This window comes from Culex quinquefasciatus, chromosome 2, assembly GCF_015732765.1.
Source record: "Culex quinquefasciatus strain JHB chromosome 2, VPISU_Cqui_1.0_pri_paternal, whole genome shotgun sequence".
Classification (NCBI taxonomy): Eukaryota; Metazoa; Arthropoda; class Insecta; order Diptera; family Culicidae; genus Culex; species Culex quinquefasciatus.
In genome coordinates, this window is record NC_051862.1 from 76,823,507 (window position 1) to 76,830,863 (window position 7,357).

Here is a 7,357-nt window from a genome sequence, read left to right on the forward strand (position 1 = left end):
TGTTAGGTCATAAAAACAACTCTCCCTTACCGTTCCAACTTTTTGGGAGGCTTGAGCGTACGTGTAAGTTGGACATGAGTTGGGTGTACCAGTGTTAAACATTTATGCAACAACTTTGTAGAACATTGATACACCCTAAAGAGTATACCTGCAAAGTTACATAAAACACGCAAATTTCCCATAAAATTGAATGTCACTTTTTGCCTTCCTCACCTTACTGAGGAAAGGCTCTAAAATCACTCGAAAAATGAACTTATTAGTTCGACCTCGTAGACCCACCTTCACGTATACATATCGACTCAGAATCATGTTCTGAGCAAACGTCTGTGTGGATGTGTGTAGGTGGGTGGACAAAAAAATGTCACTCGATTATCTCCGGACTAGATGAACGGATTTTGACCGTATTAGTCTCATTCAATCCGTCTTGGGATCCCATAGGTCTCTATTTAAAATCAGCAAGTTTACCCAGTCACGAAATATTCTAGCAGAGCTGGTTCTGTCAGAATCCTGCTAGAACGGTGGAACATTTCTGCTAGAATGCTGTTAGAATATCCAGCTCTGTGAGAACTCTGCTAGAATCCTGCTAGAACGTCGTGGCTGGGTAGTTAAGTACTTCAAAAGTTATGCTAAAAAACGATTATGGCGTAAGTCCGGAAGATTGTAAAAAGGGTGGTTTTGCAAGAAAACATATAATGTTATACATTATAAGTGGTAAGAATAACTGAATTAAATTCATAGAACACTGAGAAAGCAGATATTGCTATTTTGGATAAAATTTCTTCATAAATGTGAGGAAGGCACCAATCACCTAAAGGTGGATTAAGTAACGTTTTTGCAGTTGAGTTACGTGAAAAGGTATCTAAAACATTTGAGTACGCCATTTCACATAACATTTTACACACCTCTTCACGGTTTAGAGCAGCGGTTCCTTCCTTTCCTCCTTCAATTTTCAACTAATTGGTATCAAGTTTAAAATTAGTTTAAAACTAAAAATTAGAAATGTTTGAGCATGAGCATGAGCATGGTTGACTGCCAATGAGCTGCTACTCCGTTATTGACAGATCAGCTGAAGTTGAACAATGAATCAAAAATGATCAGTGGGAGCCAACCATCCGTTCACTGTTTAACCTCTGAAGATCCCTACTTTGTTAGTCAATACCGGCACCCTCCCAAGAAGCCTGCTGTTCAACGAAAGGGAGGAATGTTAGTCCGATAGTTGAAGTTGCAGACTCATCAAGCACATAGCACCGACGCCGTGACTTCCGATCAACGATGATATGGGCTTTGAAAATCACAAAAAAAATCACTTTTCACTCCGAATATTTTTACGACCACGCGCTCCCTTTGCCAATTATGCACTCAAACTAAAAATTAGAAATGTTTATATGTAAAAGAAATTGAATTTTAAAAGATTTATTTGATATTTTTAAGTTGATTGCAATTCCTTGAACATTAATAGTTTTTCGGTATTTCGGTAAATTCCAGTTTTCAAAGATAATATTTAAATGAGTTTTTTTCCATTCTATCAAATATGAAAAATTGGGTTTCTTACTTCAAATTTGGAAACATTAATTACATTTGTTAATGTATCAAGCATTAATGAACAATTGCCTCAACAATCGAGTAGGAGTAGTTTCGAGTAGGAATCTCGCAATCGAGAATGCCAAGGCAATGCTGCAGAGCGAATAATTTGATTTTTTTTTTCATTAATGAACCTTGAGAAAAATTCGTTTAAAAGCAACTTTTTTGTGAGTTTTTGCTTTCTATTTTTTTTTTGTTTTATGAAATAAAAACAAAACATACTCCTTGACAAAACAAGCATCAAACCTATGATACTTATCATGAAAAAGCCCAGGGGTTTTGCAACTTAATTTTATTTGCGAAGATATTATAAAAAAGTATTCTTAATGTTCGAGGAGTGATGAGAGATAACAATGTGCACCCATAATGGATTTCTGAGACAAATCAGTAACGCCATCGTGTTTTACACATCCGGCTTCTAATCCTCTTCTGTCGGCCTTGAATGCGACATCTCTTCAGGAACGTTTAGTTGGCTTCGATGAGCCATAGTTTACATGTTTCCAGTTTGAATCAGCGGAGTCAATTTTCTCTCTATTACAATTTGGCGTCTCCAGAAACCAAGCCGAACAAAACTTTTTACATTAACGTAAAGTTAATAATGGAACCGTTTAGATATTTTATTAATAGAGTTGTTTTTTACTCGAATATCTGACGCAACCTAAATTCGACTCAGGCGATGAAATTTTGTATTTAAGTTAATTTCCATACAAATATTAATTTTACATCCCCTGTTAATTAACTCTGCCCAAAAAAGACTCGAATGGATCTTCAACGGTACCGACCAAATAAACCCTGTTCGCTCATCAACCTACCATCACCCCGTTTATGACCAAAAAACAATCTTCAATTCCGTCAACTAACCAACCCAAATTGACCTTCACGGTGCAGTGAAACATTGCTCATTGTTTTATTTCGCCATGTTTTCTCGAGCGAGAATCGATCCGTGGACGAGGAGCCATCTGCTAACTCAACGTATACCGTACCTTGCCTTGCCCACTGTCGTCGTCGGTATCGTGTCGTGTGTGTTGCCACTAGCAAACGATTTAAAATCTGGCTTGTATTACACACTCTGCCTTGGTGACTTTATGGTAGCCCGCCGCCGCTTCCCTTCCCTGCTTCCACTCGTATTAAAGTGGAACGTGCCGAAGAACCCGGTGCTGCGGATGAAAGGCAATCCCCCAAAAACGATGATGTCATCATTTCGACGGGGTTTGGTCCGCAATTGACCTTCCGCGATGTGTGTGACTGTGTGTGCGCGAAAGTGTGTGATATATAAAGTCTGATGCATGCGTTTATCGAGTGTTTACTGTTAACCCTTGAGAGCCATTTGTTTTAATTTAAATTTTGGTTTTCAAGAATTCTTCAAACTTAATGTCGTTAACTAAAAATGAAGTTTTCCTTTTAATTTTTTATTAATCGCAGTATTTTTATCGTTAATTTTTATAAAATTTAGGTTATCTATATACGTGTGTGTGTTTGTGTTTCTTACGTGTGTTTTTTGTGTGTGTTTGTTTTCTGACGTCTTCTTGGCGTGACAATCTGTGGTTTCTCTCCGTGTCACTCGGCACTCGGATCTCGTTTTACAACACATTTTTTTCACCTTCTTACTCAAAAACACTTCTGTACTTCACTGCTGCTGCTTATCAATCAATTAGTAAACCCTACATATTCGTTTTTATAGCTTTGTTCATGTATAATATACTGTAAATAAAATAGTAAAAATAAAATCACAAAGTCATATAAGAGATATACGTTCTACTTGTAATTTCTCATACTTTTGTATTTAACGTTCACTTTATGCCATGTCTAGCCGGAGTTTTTTTATTCTTTTGTAGTAGATCATTTTCATTCTTTTTTCTTGGAGCTGTTTTCTTTTTTCTGTCAAACATAATTTGGTATTTAGTTAGTTCATTTTCTTTTGTTTGTATCTTAAGTCGATCTCTAGGAAGCTTTTAGGTAAATCATTAGATTTAAATACAAGTTACGTTTTCTTTTTCTTCTCTCTGTTGTCGTTAAATATACATATTACATAAATACTAGAGGGGCTCGTAACGCAAAAGAAAACATAGCACATAATTAGCAGAGGGATAAATGCGTGGTTAGAGAGTGGGCAAAATAAGGTTAAAACGCATCAATTTGGACATTTCCAGCGAATCATGCTGTGGCACATGATCTGCAAATTTAATTATCGTAGTTGTTTGTTTAAGCAGAACGTAAAAAAGCTCGTATTAACTAGCAAACATAATTTCAATTAAATGGCCAATTTTCGTTTGTTTGTCGAATAGTCTTTTTCTTCTTCCTACTTCACTATTCATACTTTGAATAATATCAGTTTTTCTTATTCTCTTTCGTCGTTGGCGTGGAAACGCATCTCGCGGTGGTTAAAATTTCAACTTTTCCGTTGTGAGACTTGCGCTGTTCCGGGAAATACTGAAATGCTGCGTAGAATGTGTTTTTTTTACACCGAAAAGCGGCTTCGGAATTAGGTTAAAAGAATGGGGTTCTAGGATTACTATTCGTTACGATGCTACACAGTAGAGGAGGTTGGTTAAAATAAGGTAAAGTAGGATGCAGTGCATTGGTTCTGTACAACGGTTTTTTTTTTAACTGGATCACAATTGTCCACGGTGAGGTTTTATTTAATTTTACGTCACTGAAAATATCAGTGTGCACTCCAGGGGTCGGTTGCTAAACTCTTTTACCTCAAGACCTTTTTCTTTAATTCTTCCTTAGATGATGTTTGTACAAAATGATGACTAACAAAAAATACTAGAAAAAAAAGTTCGATTGTGACACAGTTAAGCTTGTTCAGGCATCATTAAATTCCAAAAATGTCGTCGATGTTTGTTGATGATCAGCCCTTTCGATAGCATCGCAGCTCGAAAAACATGTTGGCGATTGGATACAAATCATTTCATTTATTCCCACTGTGTCATACCTCAAACACTTAGGAGCGAAAGGGGATGTAGTCCTTGTAGCAAAAAGGCACATATTCATAAATAGCGAAGTTTGTAGGATCCTTAAAGGCTTTAACCCTCTAACGCCCAGAGCTGTTTGCTTATCGTAAAAATAGTAAATGGCTTAATTTTGGTACAATAATGCAGGAAATACTTTACTTTGACCCACAAACATCTAATTGGGGCAAAAAAGTAGAATTTGAAGTGGTGCACCAGAGCACCATCAGGAAGATGAGCAACTTTTTTTTAAACCACAAAATCTCGTTTTCTTCAAATCTATTGGTTCATTTGTTTGAAAACGCTTCGAAATGTGTTAAAAACTACTTATTCTTTGCTGTAAGACCATATTTCTGAAGTATTAACTACAAATTCTAAAATCTCTGCATTTTCAGGTTCCTTTGATTGGCTCATTCAAAACCCACAAACAACCATTTTCATGAAAAATGAGGAAAATAATAAAACTATTGGTCTAATAACAATGTTTTGTCTTGTTTATGAATAGTCAAAACGTTTATAAACTTTTGTGTTGATAAAAATAAGCTTTTTCTGTAATTTAGAAAAAAGTGCTCCTGAATATTTAGTTGCTCATATGCCTAGGTGGTGCTCTGGTGCACCAAATGAAAAAGGTTGAAAAACACTTAAAACCGGTCCAAACTCACAATGTTATTCACAGGGGTTCTTGTCCAAGGTTAAAATGATAGAAAAACATTTTTTGTTTCATAAAATTTTGTGTTTGGTAATTTTTACGGGCTTTCGAAAACAGGTCTTATTTATTTCCCTAAAATTGGCCCATTTTTGTTTACATTTCACACTGTAACTTTGGTTGTGCTTAACCAAATTTGATTAAATTTGGGGAGATGTTAGTATAAATTTTACATGAACACATCCAACTTAAAGCATCATGAAATGTTGTGTCAGTTCCGAGATATTTGAGTTCAAAGTTTTGGTGCTCTGGAGTAACCATGGGCGGGAGAGGGTTAACCGCAGACTACATTATGTTCAAAATACGTCACGAAGCATGATAGTTCGAAAGGCACGTCGACGATTTTGTGTAAAAATCGTGTAATATAATGTATTATGTTCAAAGCATCGCAACTTGGGTGGCACGTCAACGATTGAATAGTAAATATGTCTAAGTACGCAACATGTCTGAACAGGATCTACACATCCTCGCTCAACAGGAACGCGATTACTGCATTAAAAGTCGACTAAAATATGCAACATAACTAATAAATTGAAGGATTAACAAAAGTCGGCAAAAATCTATTCGTATGCGCCACCTAAAATAACAAATTCTTCCTATAGCATCGTAGCTCGGAGGTCACCCTTTTTAATGCAAAATCGTAAAAAAATACGCGACATTTGTAATCAAGGTATCGCCGGCGTCATAAGAAAAAAACATTTTAATACGCTCCGACCTCCGGTCATATACACTAAGCTTGGAAGGTCTTGTCGATGGCTGCATAGGACACTAAACAAGTAACTGGTCCTCTCCACAGCACTGTTGCTCGGATGGCACATAGACGGCTACAAGTCTGTCAAAATCGCTGTTTGTCGCTCGAATAAATGATTTATTTTCAGTTATATTGCAATCCGTCAGGCATTCCGACGGCTGTATGAAGAATCTACTTAAAAACATCAATAACAAATTTTGTTATTACGATGGTCGGATTAGTTGTTGAAATAACAGCACAACAGAAAAATGTACTGAAAATAACAAATGTTAATATTGCAATAACAATTTAATAACACGAATGGTTCATCTTTGTTATTACAAGTTTTTTTTTTAATTTACATGTTAGTCTCAGGACTTTGTTGTGTCAGTTGTTGCAGTTTCAACAACAAATCCGACATCCTCAATTTGCATTTTTTTTATCCCACCTACTCGGGCTTAGCATTGCAACTCGGAAGGCACGACGTCGATTGAAAAAGAATTCTAAAATACCCTGCATATCGAAGTAAGTCCACAACAATACAAAATCGCTTGAACTGCGAGCATACACAAAGACCATTTCATAGCATCGCAGCTCGAAAGGCACGTCGACGACAAAACAAGAGCAGTCGCATCATGTTTAAACAAGCCTTTTCCGCGTCACAATCGAAACAACCGAACAAAAAAAAAAAAGACGAATAGGGTTCGAACATTGGACTATATACATTCAAAATGGCATTTTCGTGTTCGCTTCGTTCTAATCTCTCTCTCTCATTGCTGTTGCTCAATAGTTTAAGAATTCACGACAGTTTTGTGAGTGTTTGTTTTAGTCATTTCGCTAAATAGGGGAACTATACCCTTTCTCAGCCTATTTCTATTATCGGCCTATCAGCACTTTGATCATGAATTACAGCTTTCATAGAGTGTTTTTGACTATTTCAAAGTTATAAATAGCTCAAACAAAAGTGAGCAAGCAACTCTCAATTGTTGATACATCTGAAAATGTTGATTTCATACCGGAAAACAGCAAAAGTGATGAGAATTGGTCGAACGGCTTAGAGTGATTAAAATGGGCATAATTCCCCTACCTTCGAATTTCAGTTTTTCTTTTCTTTTTCAGAGTGTGTGTAAAAGTGTGAAGATGTTCTCCTTTTCTCTCTCGATACAATGCGCTTCGTTCCTATTGTTTCTGTGTGTTAGTGTGTGTACGGTTACTGCAGTTCGATATTTCATAGTAGTATTTTGTTGCTTTTTGTATTATTTTTCTTCTCTATTTTAGCATTCTTGTTTTGTGTGTGATTTGTATTGTATAAATGGCTGTTTTCAGTTATAATGCGTTTTCTTTATTTATTTCGTTATCGTATCTATTGTGTTGTTCTTGTTGCCG